Raw genomic sequence first — 20629 nt, 5'->3', positions numbered from 1 at the left:
TTGCAGGAAGAGGATTCTTAATTCCTGAATGGTGGAATCCAGGTGCCATTTAGAGCAGTCTTCTGAGATTATCCAAACCTTGGACACCAGGAATGCTGGAATCTAGCAGAGCTGATACTGTTGACACAAAAATGTGTGTGGGGTCTGTTATCCACGGAAAGGTCAGGAGCCAATGTGGAAGATTCTGAAGCTTGGTGCCAGGTGTCTAGTACCCTTGGTGAAGTGAATTTGGCACATTATTCAACTTAAAATACTGTCACAGTATAGCATATTCTTGATAAGACAGCTGTAGTGGGAGCATGTTTCTTGAATTCAGGGTGTGTGTGGTGGGTGGAGCTGCTATGGAACCATGGGGAGTATTCCTTGGTTTTCTTGGATAATGATTCCTCATTCAGATCTTACCTTTACGGTGTAGTGAAGAAGGAAGTACTGAGTTCTGCAAAAAATGAAGCTTGCCTGAAGGAATGCTTGGGTAGAAATAGGATTGGGGCTGGGTGTGGCTGAAGGAGAGCTGAAGGGGGCCTCTCATGGCATTGAGAAAGGCACTTGGGACTTCAAACATGATGCAGGTAGATTTAGATGGTCAGAGTTGCTACTGCAAATCAAGTGGGATGGAGGAAATAAGACTGGAGACAGGAGGACCACTGCGATGCTGGAGTGCTCTGGTGTGAGTGGCTGGTTGCTCACCAGATGGAGACGAGACTGATATGTGGTCCAAGCTACAGCCTTACATGGTCTTGAATGGGGAAGGAGAGGAACTCATCGTTGATTGTCTAGTTTAAGTTGATAGGTGGGTGAGCCCCGTTATTTAAAGGCAAACCATAGCCTCAAGGGCCCTGACTGTAGGCACTGAGTTGACTATTCTGTGTTAGCAACTTCTCACGTTTTGTTTTTTGTGTGTCGTATGCTTAAAAGCATACTATCAGCAAAAATGTTGCATGTGAAATGTTTGTTTAGAAGGAATATCTGTTAACTTTCATGGAATAATCATCACAGTTCCATGATAACAGCTCCATTTCTCTTACACTGAGGAATAATGAGTACTGGCATATGGTAGACTAATGGCAAAATCTTTGGGTATTAAAGTGATAGCAACATCAGCCTCTATCCTGGGCAGGTATCTGTCCCAGAAGGCAGGGAACCAGTCCTGCTTGAGTTATTTTGAGGTGGGTCCTGACAGTGCTCTTAAGAGCCTGTTCTAGTGCTTTGTGTCCAGTATTGTCCTTACTTGGTACACATTGTTGAAGAACACCGCTGTCTTTCTGACCATGTACTTTGAAATGTGGCCACTTCTCCTGGAAGTCCTTCCATACTATTTTCAGTGTTTGTTGAATTTATAGTGGGAATGCTCTCCTGACTTTGATCAGAACTAAGATATCTGTAGACTTTGCTTTGTATTCTGAGGTTCTCCATGTCTCTGAAAGCATGGAGAATAAGTGGAAGTTTCTCTGCAGTTTTTTTTGGGGGGGTGTCCGGTTGTGGCGCCTGAACTCTGGGCCTGGGCGCTGGACCCCAGCTCTTCAGCTCAAGGCTAGTGCTCTACCACTTGAGCCACAGCGCCACTTCTGGCTTTTTTTGCTTATGTGGTGCTGAGGAATTGAACCGAGGGTCTCAGGCATGCAAGGCAAGAGCTGTACCACTGAGCCACCTTCCCAGCCCTCTGCATTTCTTATAAAGTCTCTTCTATGTGTTTCTGACCTAAAGCTTGTGTCTAATGTAAGCTCTGAAAGTCATCTTCAAAGGTAAATTCACATGTGGATTTTCCATGATGATAACTCCAGGAAGAGTGTTCTTCACAGCAGCCTTGAGTCTATTAATTCTCCCTACTGAATACCTTGTTTTCTTCTGTGTTGTTCATAGTCTGCAGGACTTGTGATTAAGACAACTTTGGTTTTAAGTTTGCTTCATGTCCAATAGGGACTTGTGACCTTGAATGCACTAAGGCTTCTGTTGGGCTCTTTCATATCTTTATTTAAAAAGATAATCTGATATCTTTATTTAAAAAGATAATCTGATATCTTTATTTAAAAAGATAATCTCTAGAATTCAGCCATAGTTGTATGCTGCACAACGAGAAAGAGTTCTGGTGGCACTCTGGCTGTGAGTCCACCAGCCACAGTCTGAGCTTCCTGGAAATGCTCCATTAGGGTGTAGGTATTCCTTGTGGAAGTGGGGTCCTTCTGGGATATGAAAACCATTTGCTGTTTGAGATGGCTGTGGCGTGAACCTGTACTTCTTGCCTGGCCAATGTCAGAGTTGTCTTCTGCTATGTGAGGGGCTCAAGGTAGGAGACTGTGTTATAGGGTGTGCCTCTGGAATGAAGACAAACTTATCCTCATCATCCTGTTGAGGACTATGATCATTTTACGAATGTTTAAGATCACTTTATGAATGTTTACAGGTGTGTGGGCATTGGGATGCCTCTATATCAAGACATATCTAAATGCAATGCTTTATATCCTGGGATTCTCTCTGAATAGGAAGGTGACTATTGATATGAGGGACATCAGGAAGGGAGGGCCATGCTCTTTCCATCATCCTTGAAAATGGACTGTGCTCAGCTAAAGGCTCTTGAAGTTACTTTGTGCTCTATGGTCTGCCTGAGCAGACCTGGGGAGGTTCCCTCGGCCTGCTGGGGTGAGGTGAGCCCTTTCTTCCTATGTGGTTCCCTTATCACTTCTGAACAAATCTTCCTGGATCCCTGAGATTTCTAAGAAGTCACCGTTGATTGCTTTTCCTTACATAACTTGATGCATAAGCCCTTCTGAATATGAGTACTCTGGTAGAATTGTGTAAAGTGAAAGGAAAGGAGGGCAGTCCAGGTGGCCTATGGATAGTAATTTGAATGTAGAACACCCCCCACACACCCTGCCACAGGTCTCTAGCTTAACACCCAGATTTCTGCAGTCACATGCTGGCATGATTTAGACAGTCTTCTGTATTGCTTATAAGTTCACATACTAATCTGACTGTCCTAAGAACTTGTAGTTGGACAAAACTTGAGTTCAACTTGAAGATTCATGAGCTTAGCTTCATCAAGGTGATCTATGGTAATCCAGGTCTCCTCTGCACTTCCAGTAGTGGGATTATGATTGAAGAATAAATCATGAAATCCCTTCAGCTTAGATGTATGAGGCCTTTCAGCTCCGCGACCTTTAACAAAAGCTTTCTCCAAATCTCACCTGAATAACCTGGTTGGTGTATTCAGGGATAGTGGGAAATTTTCTATGATAAGCAGATGCTTTGTTTCTGGTAGGCTCAGTGGCCTTTGAAGATAAACATCCTCCAATCAGGGGTGTTGGTGCCAGATCATCAAGCCACTCTACTCACAGGAGTCATCCAGAAGGGACCTGCAAGCCCTGCTCAACGTGATGGCTGGGTACTTGTATGGCAAGGCAAGCACCCATGGCAAAGACGACGCACCTTTCTAGAGAAGGGGTTTCATGATCTCAGCATGTCTCATCTGCATGTATGCATACATGATGGGGGTGGTTCTTTGTATTTCCCCACTTTACTAGAAGTGTGGGCTCTAAGCTATGTAGACTAAACCAGTGGCAAGGAAGGATATATAGCTGGTACAATGAACATTCCCAGGTGTATTTTTGAAGCTGAGTAGCTGTTGAGTGGTCTAGGATGGCACTTGAGAGGAAGCTGTTGCCAGGTCTGGTGGTGCCGGACCTTCTGGAGAATTGTCTTCTGTGGAGTGTGCCATTTCAGGTACAAATTCTGCATTCAGTTTTGCATCTTCCCGTTCAAAACTAGTAACTTAATGTCTTCCAGCAGAAAGCCCAGGCAGTCTCATGGAGTGTGCACTGGGACCAGGTGGCTCCCATGATCTCTGTGGGGTGGGTTGTAAGATTTCAGAATGACATGATCCCTATGAGAGCACTGTGTTGCAATCTACTCCATATTTTTGTGTACATTAAACATACAGACAGTTGTGAGCCACACTGGTGTCTTACATGGACTCTTGGAACATGAGGATACATGGACATATAAACACTTGATTTTAGGCTGAGGACACGAGGAAACCATCTGAAGAAGTGGCTTTGGTTTGTCTTCAAAGACTGTCTTACAATGGGTGTTTTCCATATCAGTGACTCCTTGCTCCTTACAGCTCTAATCTTATACAATGATTGTTCCTCAAATCACAACTTGGCAAGAGAGTTGCCTCGAGAGGGGGCAGCCCTGTGTGCAGCGGGCCCAAGGCTCATTTCTCTTGACTGCCATGGGAGGGCCTTGCCTAGCTCAAGGGACCCTGGTGATCTGTTACTAAGAGGCTCTGCTTTCAGAGGTTGAGGCCTGGCTGATGCAATGGTACTCCAGTTACTTCCTTCTAATGGGGTGCTGTCTGTGCCCCTCTGCTGGGGAGACTGAGTTGTAAAAGAGCTTTGAAGTTGAATTTCCACTAGATGCCATAGGCTTTTTTAGATTGGATGTGTTGATGCATAATACAGCTCTTGGCTCAAAGAGTTTGTTAGCCAGATAGGAGTGCTTATAGCCAGGGAACATGGATTTCAGGTTACCCTGGAAATGTTCCAGCGTAGAAGAGATGAAATTTCAGGACAAAGTCATAAATACAGTGATGGAGGCATCAAGTAGGTGAGTTTAATAGCAGAGGAAAAATCTCTTCTATAGATTTCACATGGTACGCTAGACTAGCTTTTAGGTTTCAAAAGTGGCTTCACCTACAGACATTAGATCAGATAGAGGTCTGGTGGTAAAGTAGCTGTTACAGTGCATGTAGATGAGTCAAGATGACTTTGGCTGCTAGATCTGTAACATTCCACCAGGAAGTTCTACTGTCCACAGGATCTTCATGGGGAAGAAATGCAAACTTCTAAGGGTTTCCAGTCTCCATTTTTGCGGCTGTTTTACCTCATGGCCACTAAGTGGCACCAAAGAACTCCTTTGAGCTAAATGCCAACCGGAAAAGGAAGGAATGGGCTAAGTGCTCTGGAGGGGTAGGGGGAAGAACGATCTTTTTGGATGGATTTGAGGATGGCAGTGTTTGATATTTCAAACACAGTTCCTTCTTCTAGGAGAGTCTTCATCCCGTGTGAACTACTGTATTACTAAGCTCAGATCCTTTAGAAACACAGGTGATTCTGTCTCCTGGTGGAGATATGGCTAATGAGCAGGATGGCATACTCACAGAAACCTGGGCACATCACTTGGCCTTCTCTCTGCCCTGCCCCCTCTATTTGGTGGTGCACACTAAGCAGATAAACTTCTTTACTCTGAGTGGACATTTTGTGTTGGATGTTAGTTGTGACCTTAAGAGCAACTTGATCTTTATTGAGAATTTTAAGTATTGTAAATTCAAAGTTTGGCTTGGGAACTACATTTAAAAAATCTCAACTGGGCAAAGGTAAATTAAGCAAAGGGAGGATGTGATGCTATAGAATACACTCTTAAGAATGGTAAATGCCTATATGGTAAATTATAGTAAATCCATCAAGCAGCAATCACAACAGTATATTGGTCCTAAGCGTAAGTCTTATAAAGTGTTGGGAGATGCTGTATAACAATGAAGTGCATACAGATGAGTAGGTAATAGACAAATGCTGGCAATTGCCTGTAATGATGTGAACTGGAGCTGAAACCTTTTTACTGATGTCTTACAAATATAAAACACTGGCTAGCCACACTCAATGGTCTAGACCTATACTCAGTGCATGATGGCAGTTGGCTAGGGGTGGAGTGTTCGCTTTTCATCTGAATCGGTGACTGGCTCTTCTGTCTTTGAGGGCTGGAACAAAGAGTGCCACATCCACAGAAAGTTACCTTTTAGCCCTGGGTTCTGGAAGTATACCCTGGCTGCTAAAGTTTTGCTGCTACATTCTTTTTTTTTTTGGTCCGGTTGTGGGGCCTGAACTCTGGGCCTGAGCACTGTCCCTCAGCCCTTCAGCTCAAGGCTAGTGCTCTACCACTTGAGCCACAGCGCCACTTCCGGCTTTTTTCTTTTTGCTTATGTGGTGCTGAGGAATTGAACCCAGGGCCTCAGGCATGCAAGGCAAGCGCTCTACCACTGAGCCAACTTCCCAGCCCCTGCTGCTACATTCTTGCATCTCCTTGCTTAGATGATTTTGGGAAAGACAGATCCAAGTGGTGGGGCTGTTGTCTCCAGACTTCAATCCTTTTGGGTGACATCACTAAGTAGATTTGAATGATGTGGAAACTTCAGATCTTGTTCTTAAATGCAATTGTATTACTGATTATGTCCTGATAAACACAGAGGGCCTACTCTATACATTTGAAGAACAAGATTTCCCTGATTGCAGGTCTCATTTGTATTATGGGACTAAAATAGTAGGCATGTGAACAGCCACTAGTGAGTAATTCGGGTTTCTTACAGGCAGACGGGGACATGACAACTCACAGGTGTTAGGCGAGTGCATGGAGACAGGAAGATTATAGCAAGCTTGTGGAGTGGGAGTCAAACCTTATTTTGCCATTCTCACAGCGAGCTGTGTATCTGTGGCAAAAATCCTGGAGTGAATATTCAAACACAAAAATAAGCATTCTGCTGCTGAATGGTATTTTACTAGCTTAATAATTTGGGCTTGCCCTTGGCATTGAGAAGCTTGAGCACTAGTCATGAGATTTTCGTTCACAAGTGGAGAACTTTTATTTTTAAAAAATGAATTTAGAGAAAGGGCTTCTCTGGGCCTGCAGTGTCAGTAGGCTTCTCTTCACGGGTGATGGGAATGGTGTGTCCAGGGCCAGAGGTCTGTTTCCTTGGCCCATTCAGAGTGAGGATCCCATCAGAGGGACAGGGTCATTGCCGTCGTTGTCGTCGGGGGTGGGATGAGAGGGTCCATTTCAGCTGGGATCCAGTATTTCATGTAGCTCCGTGGAGATAAAGCCAGGCCCCTCCTTGTCCTGAAGGCTTTTGGATGGGGGGTGGAGTCATGAGATGGCAAAGTCTCCTGCCTGGCGTTCTTCATGCTTGCCAGGTACCACAATCACATCTCCTAGCACCTTGATCTTGAGTTTCTCTGGAGAAAACTCCTTTCCATCCAGCTTGACAGAGAACCTATCTTTCTCCATGGTATCTACTCAGTTGGGAATGTTCTGCTGGTATTGCTTGTTCTTCCTGAAAGCTCCATCCTGGAAAAATGCAAAGGAACCAAAACATATCTGACTAGGCTCAACATATTGCTGAACTGGACTCTTAATTCCAAGGCCACATCCTTCCTATGAAAGGTAACAAGCTGGAGGAAGGGGGCTTCTAGGGGGCCACCTCCATTTGCACCACTGGGCAGAATTCGCAGCAAGAAGAGTAAGGAGGTGAACAGACTGAAGCAGATATGGAAGGGGAAGGGCCTTTGCAATGCCTTGAGCCTTCCATCCTGTTTGTTCATACTCTTAACCGTCCTTGCTAGTGTAAAAACTTGCTCTCTATCTCTGAGGCTTACCTCCAACTTCAATACTCACCTTCAGTTTCCAATGAAAATCTGATTCTTCACACTTAAAAACCCAGACCACTCAAACAGCCAAATCCCAGGAAATCATCTTGGCTCATAATGAACTCGCTGTTTGTCTGGCAACTACACTTCACTGGATTGTAGTCGTTAAGTGGAGAAATGGCTTATCCTGCTTGCCTTCTTGTTTTACAATTATCCAGAACCCTCCAGTCTTATCTACAGAAATTTTGGGAAACACTATCTTGATCTTGGGAATGCCTTGGTAATTTGGGAGACTGACATTATTGAGAATGATGTTTCCCTCATTTTGAGGCTACCCATCAGGAAGGCTGTGTCCACATTCTGGGCTCAGGCTAGAAGGAGTTGGTTGTCATGGTGGACAGGAAAGGCAGCCCTGGTGATTGCTTTTGAAACACTGTGCCATAGTATTTTCAGGACACCATCATGGGGGTAGGCAACAGGTAGGCCACACTATTGGTGTCAGGACCTATTGTTTCATTGAATTTGTCCTGTACAATTAATATTTCATATGGCAGTTGTCACCAAAGCTAAGTTCTGTGATTTCATGGGCATCTCCGAATTCAGACTCTAAGCTGTGTAATCCTGACCTGGATCTGCCTTAAGTACTTCTCTCCTGCCTGTATTCTTTCCAGTAATATAGCAGACAAGCTCTGCCAAAGGCTAAGCATTTGGTGGATTCAGAATCTAAGCTTCAGTGTGTTTCCCACCAACTGGACAGACAACTGTAAGTGATGGAAAGTTGCACCTAAGTAGGTACTGCCTAGACAAAAGCCATCTTGCTTCTGGAGCCAAAAGTGTTCAAGAATCAGAATTTCATTGGAAACCGAAGATGGGTAGTGTTTAATGCTTGAGATTTGATCATAATACCAGGGAGGTTCAGGATGTTGATAGGCTTCAGCTCGCATGATAGTGAATACGGGCAGATGATCAGAAAGGATAGGCTCTCTCAGAAAATGCCTACAAATGGACTACAGGATTTTGGACATGGAATACTATGTCTCTACAGACTTGGAATTATTGAAGGAAGAGCTGGTGAATCTAGGGAAGCTGACTTGGAGGCCAGATATTGATTGCTGTATTTGAGCAAGTGATATGTTTTGTCCTAAAATGGGACACTGGGTATGAGGAATGAGACTGAACCCATGAGGCCCATCTCTGGTCAAGCAGTTTCTGTGGAGACAAATGGATTTAGGCCTTGTTAAGGTCTGGGTTTTCTGTGCTTGCTGTCCTGCAGTATTCTTCCTGTCATCTTGAGCTGGAAAACAGGTTTTATGTCCATTCTCTTCTGATTAGAAAGGGTAGGCCGCTGCATACCTTGGGAATGGAAGAGGCCAAGCTGGAAACGAGACTCGTTATCTACAAAACTGTTTCTCCATAACATAGTATCTAGACCTTCATAGGATCTAGGAAATAGCTGGGTGGTTTGGGAGATTGCTGATATCATTGGAGCATAATCACCCCTAAATCCATCAAAGCTGAAAGCCAACCCACTTGTGTGTTATTGTTCTTCTGATTTGTCTGATAAATTTTTGCCTCCTTTTTGTACTCAGAAGTAGAGGCAAGAATCCAGAGAATGTGGCTGGATACTTTAACTCCTTATTTTCCCCCGACTTTTTAACTAGAGATAAATTGGGGGTAACTTTCTGGAGTTATTTAGTATTTTCCTTTCACTTTCTTCATGATGGGAGATATGGCTACTATTTTTGCTGTAGGGCACTTAGGAGTTTGTACGAAACTTCTTACCTGCAGATGTGAAACTACTTACCTAATGATGTGGCTCTTCTGACCTCATGTTAGGCAACCTTTGTCCATTTGGGATGATATATTGAGTGGCAACTTGCTATAGCATTTTCAGGATTGCAAAGATGGCTTGCATGATTCTAAGATCAGGACCCAGGAATACCTTAGTTATCCCACAGGGAACAAGTTTTCTCACCCTTTGCACAGAAGTTGCCTTCAATAACAATGATGGGTTCTTGGGACTACTGAGGAATAGACTCTGACTTCATACTGTAAAGTTGTTTCCTATGCTGGTCTGCTTATTTTCAAAGGAAATGCATGTAGTATATGGAAACTAAGCAGAACAAAGTGTATTTGGCAGAACCACAGGGTGGCACTATGGGAGCTGACATCTGGTCAAGTGGAGTAGGTTCCCCAGGTTGTTTGCAAGACGTTGAAATGTGGCTGCTCTGGAAAGTGGGAAATAGACACCTTCACACTGTTACCTTCATATATGTATGAACTATGGAAAGTAGCATTGCTCAGCAGAGGACAGGTGTTGAGCAAATTTAGCAGGAATTTAGCTGAGTCATCTCTGGGATGCTGCAGTCCCTAAGGTAGCAATTGTCTTTTTTTTTTCTTCAATAACTTATTGTCATAAAGTAAAATGAACAGAATAAGCAACTTCATCAGGAAGTGGCCATTTCTATAGAACCATCCAGGAAACAAGGATTCCCTCTTGTTCCTCCCAGGCTGAATCCACTCCAGATTCCTTTGTTGAGACCATTGTTCCTAGCATTGAAACTAGAAAGCAGAGGAAACTGTCCTCTTTTCTTTATCCTTGGGGATTGGCATGGGGTTTGTGACCATTCTAGAAGGTACAGTGTCCTAAAGAGCACACTCACGTTCATTTCCAAGGGACCACAGGAAATGACATGGACTATTGACATGCACAAACCTACATTGTCTAATCTCCCTTGAAAAGGGATATATATTCCTCTGTGATTGCCCAGTTAGCACTGGGTGCAAGGTTGTAGAATTGGCACTCATTACAGCTCTTAAAGGAGTGCAGATCTGGACCTTAGGGTCTGGCTGTATGTCCCTCAGGATCTGCTTCAAGCTCACAGAAACCTGAGAAAATCTCTCCTTTTTTACTTCACACCGATACAGACATGGGTGGTCATAAATCTCCAGAAGGGTTGGATACAACCCTTGGCTTAACCGGCTTAGTCTGGCTGTGTGGCTCGGCAGGTTCTGCAGGGAGGCCCTGGAGATGCGGTTCCCATAGAAACTGAACAAACTGAGCTGGGAGCACTGGCTTAGGGTGGGCAGGATGGCAGAGAACTGGGCCTCAGTGACCCCACAGTGCTCTAAAGCCAGGGTCTCCAGGGTGCCAGCCACTTCCTCCAGCAGAGCTCGGAGGAGCTCAGGACTGAAGTGATCCATGCATGCCCTGCTGAGATGCCACTGCTTGAGCTGACTGGTGCAGGGACACTGGGACAGATACCTCAAGTCTGCACCATTCAGTGGGCATGAGCTCAAAGTCATCAAGGGCTTCAGAGTCCTGAACACCTTAGGCAGCTCTCCATAAAGGAAGACATGTGTATGAAGTTGGGAGATTTTTGTGCTGCAGTAGTTGGATGAAGAAGGAATCGAATCCAGAAGTATGATGTTTGCACTCATTTTGGAGAGAGAGAGGATGGAGAGGTTTGTCCAGATTAAGGACCATGTTTTCCATTGTTAATCCCACAAATCGCCCATGTCCATCTCCAGGATGGAGTCCAGATGAAGCACACTCAGAATGCTTTGTATTTTAGAGGTGCAGTTTGACAGACTCTGCAGCTTCTTGGAGCATAGCTGAACTTGGACTTTTCTTGTCTTGACCCACCGGAGCAAGTGGGCTAGGACAGACACAACCCCGTATCGTCTTTGACAACATCTATGAATATCCCAAAGAGCGGCTCCCCCATTTCTGTACACTGAACTACTGCTTGTTGGGGCCATCGCTGAGCAGGCTAGAGACCCCACTATGTATCCTGAGGTCCAGATGGCCAGGGACATATTCCACAGATCTATCACCTGCTTTTTGCATTTACTGGGCCACACTCTCTGCTCAAGCAGCCTATCGAGCCCCTCCAAGGTGACTTGTAAGATCTCCAGGTCAGTCTGCCATCATGTGCCCCAGGGGGAGGCAGGCAAAGGGCCAGGTCTGCACCCTGGCCTTCAGTACCTCCATATGTCTCTGACAACCACTGCCCCTGAACAAGGTAGAAAAGAGATCCAAGGTTAGGACATCCAGAGCAGAGATGGCCAAGGCCCGGTCCTCTTAGCAGGCTCTGCTACAGTGTGGGCGGGGACATGGTGGTCAATGTGGTGGACCAGGTAAGAGAGGCTTTCGGAAGGCAGCAGGCTCAGGCAGTGACTTGCCAGGATTCCAGCAGTTACCTCTTGTCTGTCTGTCTGGCATACAATCTGAAAGATGGGTGGTAGTACATGTGAACCTGTGCATCTTACAAAGACTTCAGGGTGTTTCTCACTTGTTTATTGTCATCTAGAGTGTAAGAACTGATACTTGAGAGAGAGAGTGATTCATGATCATGAAGCAGGAGGCAGGGGGCTGTCTTGTGCACTCTTGACAATACTCCCCAACTGACGAGAAAAAATTTCTGCCATTACCATAACTTGAGAACCATTTTGATTTTACTTGAGCTCAGCTCCCACTAGTGCCTGATAGTCTTGTTTTTCCATGGTGTCATTATGGATGGAGTACTAAAAGCTTGTGTATTTTTTCTCAAAGTTGAAAGGAAGATATTTTAGAGAATACAACTCTAGAAATTTCGCCCCAGAAAGAATCCATTCCTCAATTTTTAGAAGCTAGGCCAGGTAGATCATTTACATAGCAAGATGGCAAGACTGTACTGGAGTCTTGTCATCAAACTCACAGCTCAGGGTTGAAATAATACTCGGGCACATCTCCATGTCTTACTCTTGGATCTGACTTTGACTGACCTTTTGGTCCTCTTGGGACTCACTCTGGGTCTTGATTAGGATGACACTAGTGGGTCTGTTGTCTGCATTGGCCTAGATAGCTATGGATGACATGAAGGGTATCCTTGAACTGTTTTCCTTGTGCTTTGAGAAGGCCTCTTGTACTCAAATGGCCCCAAATAGTCTGTTAGTTGAATGTCAACAACCAACTATGTATCCTATTTGAAACTGTTTCTAATACAAGACCTATAGATCAGCTCTGCTTCTTAGCTGATAGCAAAAGAGGACATTTTTAGCATTTCTGTGTTCTTTAGAGAACAGCATTTCTGGGGGACAGAGTCAGTGATAGTCCCTTCATCCTCTAGCTCTTTGGTTAGGGATATTACTGGGACTAAAAGGTATTTTAATACCACATGTAATATCAAGCCATCTGTAGGCTTTAGGGTCCAAGTAGGCTGGTGGTTGTACAGTATATCTGTTCAAGTAGCCTCTTGGTAGGGTTGGTACTTCACACCTTCAGCGCTCTCTCTGCTACAGAGAATAGCAGAAGCTCTAAGAATTGACTTCATGGTTCAGTGAAATGAAGATTGATAAGATAGTGGGGTGTTAGAAATTGAGCAAGCCTCTATTCTGTGCTGTTTGCTCCTGGGTATAAAGTTCATCAGGAAGTCAGAGGATTGCCAGGTTTGAGGTTGCTACGACACATCTCTCCTGGTGAGTGGACAGGGTGTGTTGTGTCTTACACAACACAGCAACTCTATGGTGATCCTTGGTGGCAGTGGCCGGATGACTCAGGGATTCAAGTAGCTGGAGAGATGGGAAGAAGCCAGATGCATCTTCAGATGTGAAATGTCTCCCCACAGGCTCCCATGTTATATATTTGGTTCCAAGGTGGTGGTGCTCTCTTGGGAATTCTGGACAGTTTAGGTGGTGTGGGAAATAGGTGGCTGGGGGGTTGGACCCTTTGTTTCTTGACGGCCACGATGTGAGTTGCTCTGTTTTCCCATGCCATCCTGACCCTTAAGTGCTAGTGGAGGTTTTATATCTATTGGGTACGTTGGTCCCAGGTATGAAGACTTTCCATGAGGTTCAAGTAGCTCACTTGATCCTTAGTGATGCTCTCATAACCTCCACACGTGTTGGGCAGTATAGCTATATGGTAGCACTTCAGTTGAGGCCTGCAGCCTACGCTCAGAATCGATAAGATAGCAGTCATGTGAAATCAGCAGAGATAACTCCTGACACAGAAAGGATATGGCCCAGTGCTGTTTTTGATGCTGACCTGAATGCAGGAAAACGTTTTCGTTGTCACTTACAAGTGGAGGCTGAGACCAGTTGGTACAGGCCTTTTAACTGCCTATGTACATTCCTTTGAAGGCAGAAATGCATGGTATAGGAAGGGATTTTAGGGGGAAGTTTTGAGGAGATGAGCTAAAGATGCTTTATCGCTTTTCTTCTGGGTACCAACAGTTGAGTTGGTTCTTGTTCATCTTCCAGCTCCTGGAGAAACTGCAAAATGTATGATATTCTCTCCTGAAAGAAGATTCTTGTCTAAGCTCAATATTATTGATGTTAAAAAGTAGGTCACGTCTTTGTAGGGTTGTGCTGTGTACTGTAGGAGTATCGGCATCCCAGACTGAATGCTATTAGCATCCATCTGTGGAGGCTGTGGCCACTGATGCATTCGTGCATGGTGCAGACTGGGGTGGATTGCCAGTGGAAGCCAGCAATGTTCTTGCCTTTCGTAGCATTTCTTCCAAAGGACAGACAGTAGGAAAAGGCTAGATGATGGAATAAGTTTTCTATTGATTCCAGAAACTGGCCAGTTTGGTCTCTTTTATTTGTTGTTGGAAGCCATATGTTTCCCAAGAGAACAGGATCTCGAGCTTCTTGCATTTTTCCTTAAAACTCTAGTAATTCTTTCTCTACTATTGTGTTTTGGAAGCTCCTTAACCTGTTTTTCAAACAATTTGGAGTTTAAATGATATCTTCATGTTTCTTTACTCAGTACGGATTTAGAATTGGGATTCATTTCCTCATAGAGGCTGCTGTCATGTCCTAGCTGGTCTGAGTAAATGCAGCATGGGAGAAATACACGTGTCTTGTGCTGTAATTTGGTTATCTTAAGCGACAGACTCTGCTTTCTAGCTGTTGCAGAGACAATAGCCATCCTGGGCTAGTGGCTGACCACCCCCAGGAACTTGATAGATCATCTCTGAGGACAGTTGTACAATTTTTTTCTTTCAACATTGGTCACAGTCTAGCCATTCCTAGCAGAATGATAGAAGTTCCTATTCTTAGTCCATACTTGCCTGGATGCTTTTGCTCATGGAAGAAGGCTTACTGAGAATAGAAAACGAATGTTGGGAAACATGGTAGTTGGGTATTCCTACCCATAGAGATGTGTTCTAAGCCAAGGGTAGATCAGATGTACTGAAATGTCCCAGAGGCTATTCAGTGTGAGGTGAGTGTAGAGGAGGGGGATATGACCTTATTAAAATAGGTCAAAGAGCTGCCTGGTCACTGGGCAGATGATTCAAGTGTTTGAAGAGCTAAGGAGAAGAAATCTTTAGTTGTCTTTGGATCACTTGGGCCTGACATGAGCCGATGAATCATTGCTCAGTGCAACGTGAATGATTGTTGGCAAGTTCATGATAAGATAAAATTGTTGGAAAGAAGTTGGTGATCATAGCACAGGTGTGGTCGTAGAATGCTCTAAATGGAACCGTGACAAATGTTCTGCTTTCCCATCCCTTTTCTCTCTGTCTCTCAAGTGTCACCAGTCACCACTCCATCTGAGAGTACTCTAGTGCTAGGTTGCATAACGTTCAGGTAGATAACCCCCACACAGTTAAAATAAGGGCCTACTTGTTTCTCACACCTAATAGGAACCATGATCAAAACATGAATTCTGTGATTGTTGCAGTTGATCAATGTCTACTCCCTGACAAATGGAGAATAGTTGTCAGCTTGTGGAATACTTGGGATTCAAATATCCAGCCATCTCTCTGCGTTTTCCTTTATTCCCTCACACCGTGTCCCTCCATGAATATAGGACTACTAACTTTATTTTAAAAAGCCTAGGTGACATCTCATAGGTTTTGACCTCTGTTAAGAGACTTAGCTGGATCTAGAACCAAAGGATTCAGAGATATGGAATCATTCTGTGATGATGGCAGAGCACGGGAGTGGCCCCTATCACCAAGCAGCTGGTATAGAAAGCAATCAGCTTACTCTGACAGTGGAGGGGGCAGGTATGTGACTGGAGACTTTCAGCTCAAAATGCTTGCTTTAGGGCAAGTAGTGGGGTGTTGGGACTTCGAACCTGATCTTCTTATCTTCCCTGATCCGTGGGGGACTTGAATTACTTATTCTGACATTTAAAGGTAACTTCTACCATGAGCTTTCAAGACAGGAGCTTTCAGAAGGTGGTAGTTGTGTCTGTAAGTGCAAATTTTGGGCAGACCCTTTGTTAGTATGCCTGGGCTTTGGGAAGGTAGGGTATTAATGCACTTGAAGTACATCTGACTGCAGTCTGGATTCAGATAATCCTTACCTGAGCTCTGCAGTGAGTTAGCGATCACTTGTTTATGATGGGATTTGTCTTGTGAACCAGACAATGGCCTGTTGAATGTGAGGGGTGATGGACTTGGACTCTGTACTCACCAGGAGAGACCTCTGTGCTTTTACATGTGCAACATGACTGGTTTTGAGCTTCAGACACTGGTTCCTTTTCTATGTCTTCATGGCCAGTATAGCTTGAGCTCTATTTCCAACAGCTATGGCTCTTGGTGGGCTTGTGTGTAGGGTAGACTTGAGGTGTTTGCAGGTGATTCTGAACCCCAGAACAAAGATCAGTTATCTATAACTCCAAGGAGGCATCGAGACTGCCCTTCAGAGTAGGAGATACTTGTAGGAGATATGTATCTCAGTTCCCATAGTGAGGTCCTGGGGACCTCATCTAGCATAAAAACATTGCAGGCCTGAACTTGGGGGGGAAGAGAGCATGATGGACATAGATAAGATACCACTCTGTGGTCACCATCATCAGCATGCCTAGCGGGAAATGGAAAACACAACATGTTTAGTATACCTCAGTCTGTACCCAGATTCTCCAGGTTATAGGCCATGGCAGAGAGGAAACAGTGAATAGCGGGTGCTTGTCTCTAGACGAAGGCTTCTACAGGGGCTCCCTTGTGAACTGCTTTACTGTGCAGAGTTGTTAGAAATATTCAAGCACTAACTTTTTTTTTGCCCCTGTATGATGCCAGAGTCTTGAAATGAGCATGCTTATCTGTGTCAAAACTGCAAACTAGCTCACAAGTATTTAAGTTCTTGAATGACTTTGAGCTGGAAGATTCTTCATTGTTACAGATGCCCCTGGCATGATGGGAAGTTCCAAAGTCCCCCTTCACTATGGCACTGTGTTTGTCGGAATCCCCCGCCTCCCCAGCATGAAGTGGGAAATTTTCTTCTCACGTGGTTATATTTTTACTGGCTTGCAAATTATAGCCAGGCCGATAATACTACCTATAGGTTTCCCAAGGAATACCTGTTTGGTATTTTTATCTCATGGTGCCTTCACTAAATGGGTGCTTGAAACGTGTGCAACTTTCCCCCCATGATCTGAGGCAGGAAAATAGAAATTTTGAAGAGTCGTTAGTTCAATACCTCCACAAAAAGTTACTTCTGTAACTTTTGGAAATGTCCCCTAAATTTGGGCACTGGGAGTTTACTTTGTGTTCCCCTTCAGACCAATATTGCTCATGGCTGATGTGATGAAAATGTTCTCATGTCTCCACTGTATGCGTCACACATTCTGGATGTCTTACAGCAAGGGTATAGATGGTGTCCCACGGGAAATGATCTAGGTAATTCCCATTCTGCTTGTATTGTCAGGTGCACGCTGAGTGAGAAAAGTGTATCCCCATGATACTTTGCTATGTCTGAATCTATGTCTGAATCTTTGGTGGGTGACCAAAGGAAATTGACTTGCTACAGGCCTCACATGGCCGAATTATAGGCCTTATTATCCTCATGTGGATTTGGGCTGGGAGCTCATTCAAAATTACTTGATGGGGTTTCAGGGGTCCTTGGGAAGGCATGGGCTGGGACTCTTTGGAGGTAAATGTGGAATCTCTCCACCAGCATTACAGGCAGGTCTTCAGGAAAGACTTGTCTCTGCTTTTCAGGCCCCTCAACTGATTGAATTGGGCCCCTCAATGCTAAAATGATCTTTCCAAAAAATCAACTGATAGATGACACTGATCACTTCTCCAGGTACTAATCCACCTTAGACCAGTGTTTGGTTAGAGTTTGGGAACTGTATCCACAACCAACAAATAAAATTGGTCATCATGGAAATACAGTGATCTCTTTTCTGGAGAACCTAGTTTCTGAAGGGAAGACAGATCTGTTTTACGGTGTGACTCTTCTGTATAGCTGCATTTCGAACTCTCCAGTTATTTAGTTACCAGGACACTGTGACCAGAGCAGAAGTTAAAAATCCCAGTAGGTCTCTGACCTCTCTAGCAGCATCTCAGAATACTTGAACAGAATGAACTAGCTTCTGGTATCTAGGTGTGTGTACAGTGTATATTTCCAGTTGTCCTGTGAATTATCCCGTATTGCTATAGCCAATGCCATTTCTGGAGGCATCTATGGATCTAGACCTATAGATGATACAGTAAAGTTTCAGTGGTAGATATTTAACTTATCTAGCATACTGTTGGGCATCTTTACTTTTTTATATGATTAGTAGTTGTCTAGCTCTTAGGTGGTTAATGTTATATGGCCTTGGTAGTTACCATGTGAGTAATTTCAGAACCAAGGAAGTAGGTTCTGTGCCTCCCTAGTGATCATATCCGGTTTGTATACTTCAGCCAGTCTTCTGTACCTTGCACATGTCTCTGGTCTACAGAAGTTAGCTGTTAACTGTAGGCAGACCATTAAGAGTTCTGGAATCACCTCTTCAAAGATGAAGACTGACCAGGGGTGAACCCTGGGCATGTGTGAAGATAGATCCAAGCACCAGCTTGGCCCAGGGATGAATCTTTCCTTCCCATTGCAATTATTTTTGGAGTACTGGTGAAATGCAATGGGTTTAAACATTCTGCTCAACTAATGTGGGGTTTCTTGCTGGTCTCCTGTACCTGTGCCTGACCTCTTGCCAGAGTGGGAAGTTCTCTAGTCACTTCCCTCTGGGAGATACAGCTAGTCATTCTCAGTGCAAAACCTAGGTGAGCTGTGTTAGGCCTTGGTGACATGGACTTCTTTCTGGGCGAATCCTATTCTTCTGTGTGTCTCCAGGAAATGTTGGCTTGAAAAGTATTTTTGTAATCTTACCCATGGCCATTCTGTGTCCTGCTGGTTCCACTCCTGAGATAGAAACAGAGTGAGGCTTGCTGGATCTATTTCCTATCCTTTTAGGAATGTCTATAAGGTGAATTGCAGTTTCCTGGCCAAATATGAAGCAGTAATTGCAGGCTAGCTTTGATAAGTACTGATTGATGTTGCTGATTATTAGGGCATACTGTTCAATTTGTTGTGCTCCCAGTAGGCAGAGGAAACAACTTGAACTATCCAAGAATGCACTAGTGACCTTCTCTTCGGTATCAAAAGACAGGAGTAGGCCCAGAGAGGCCGGTCTGTATTCAGGCAGTCTGTAGACATGGGTGGTGTCTATAGATGGTCTCATATCTGATTTTACTTAAGGTGTGGTCTTGCTGTTATTGGCATCATAGAACCTTCTCTCTGTCCAAAAATACCTTCTAGATGAGATTCTTATCCCATGACTGAAGAATAGACCACTGTAGCTGGAGGAAGTGTGTGTGTGTTTGGGGGGGGTAGATGCATGTCTAAGCTGGCTGTGATGTCAGCTTCTAGGGATAGGTCATGTAGATGTTAAAATGTGGGCCATTTGATACATTCCTTTTCAGTGGTAGGGCTGGGAGAGGCCCAGGGCCTGCTAGGGTGACATAGCCTGGGTGGGATCTGTGTCTTAAGTGCTTGTAGATCTCTCTGAAAGAATGAAGATCTCTTCTGTCTCAGGATGGTTGGTATACTCTACTCTGTCCCTGGAAGGGTGACTTGTATGGTGGTTTCGTCTTCCAAATACCTAGATTATACATAAACAGTGTACACCATAAGCTATGAGGGAGGAGATGTCTACTAAGAATAAATATCTACCACAGCATTGAAAAACACTTCTCCTGGTTTGAAGGTCAGATGCAATCGCCATTCCAGTGAGAGGCAGTTGAATGATCTCAGTGTGGTACCTTATGGAGAGTTTGGAGTCTGTGTCATTTGCTGACAGGACCAGAGTGGGAAGTCTGAGTATGGACTCATTGGGTGCCCAAATGCAAAGCTGTCTGAGTGCTAGGCAAGTCGTCACCCTGTCTACTTGACAGTAAGTACGTCCCAGGTTCTGGCCTTGGCACACCCTACTTTAAGTTACGATAATCCCGTAATTCCCTCTGTCTCTTCAGACTTACTTGTGTTTCATCTTCTAGGCTCTGACAAGCCAGCCAATCCAATGGCTATTAGTATACATGATTGACTATCCTTATGTTAGACTGTTTCTCTTAACAAAAGATGAAGTATATCTTTGCTCATTGGGTGGACTTTGAATAACTGTTTTGGGTGCCTTCTAAAAAGCCACAATATCATAGCAGCTCATTTTTGGTTCTATTTTACACTGAGCCAATCTATGTAACAGGACTCTTCCTCCTTGTCATAGAAATATCACCATGAGTCCAAAGGTGCAGACTGAGATCTGATATCCGGGTCATTGGGAATCTGAGCTGCCTGTTCTTGACAGTTAAATGACAGATTTGCTACTTATAGTAGTTGTATTCATTGGAGCTCCCAATAGTCAGGAAAAGAGAGAATGGTTTTTCAGGTATACCTTTCCTACTGATTCCTGCATGGACCTCCTTCCAGTATCGTCCCCTTTACTCTGTCAAACCCCATGAGAGTTAGGGCAGAAAGTAAAGGTAAAAGACCAGTTATCTTTTGCTCCTTCAGACTGACCCCTAGTTTCTGAGCTCACTCGAAGATGTCTTCGAGCAGTATTCCAAAGTGTCATGTGTGCTATAAATATCTTCAAAACTGGAGGGTCCTTTGACTTTGTGGTAAAGGAAGAAAATGCATCCTTGTTACTTAGGTGGAAGTCAGAAGTGATATTTCTGTGTACCTTAGGCGTCTAAAACCATCACTAAAGATAATAGGGCTCCAAGGCTTTCCTTGTAGCTCTATCTCCCATAATGTAGTATCTAGGTGCTTTTCAGAGCACTTGCTACTTCCTCATCCTAAAATCTAACTGCTGCAGTGTCAGTAACATGTTCTGTGGTATATTAATGATCAGTGATTTTTTTCTGTTGACCATGTTGGGACAGGGAACAAGAGAGCTGGGTGAAACTGAGGGCCTCACCTAAGGCCTGTTGGCCTTCCCATAAAAACACCAAAGTAAC

The 20629-nt window shown here is 44.3% G+C and overlaps 1 pseudogene; it reads right to left on the bottom strand.

Moving 5' to 3' along the window:
• Nucleotides 1–6649: 6649 nt before the first annotated feature.
• LOC122102666 lies at nucleotides 6650–7053 on the bottom strand (annotated as a pseudogene).
• Between the last annotated feature and the right edge of the window lie 13576 nt (nucleotides 7054–20629).

The sequence above is a fragment of the Dipodomys spectabilis genome, unplaced genomic scaffold, assembly GCF_019054845.1.
Source record: "Dipodomys spectabilis isolate Male_0828 unplaced genomic scaffold, ASM1905484v1 ptg000825l, whole genome shotgun sequence".
In the NCBI taxonomy this organism is placed as follows: Eukaryota; Metazoa; Chordata; class Mammalia; order Rodentia; family Heteromyidae; genus Dipodomys; species Dipodomys spectabilis.
The sequence above is the reverse complement of the archived record's forward strand: the minus strand, read 5'-3'. Positions and strand labels throughout refer to the sequence as shown.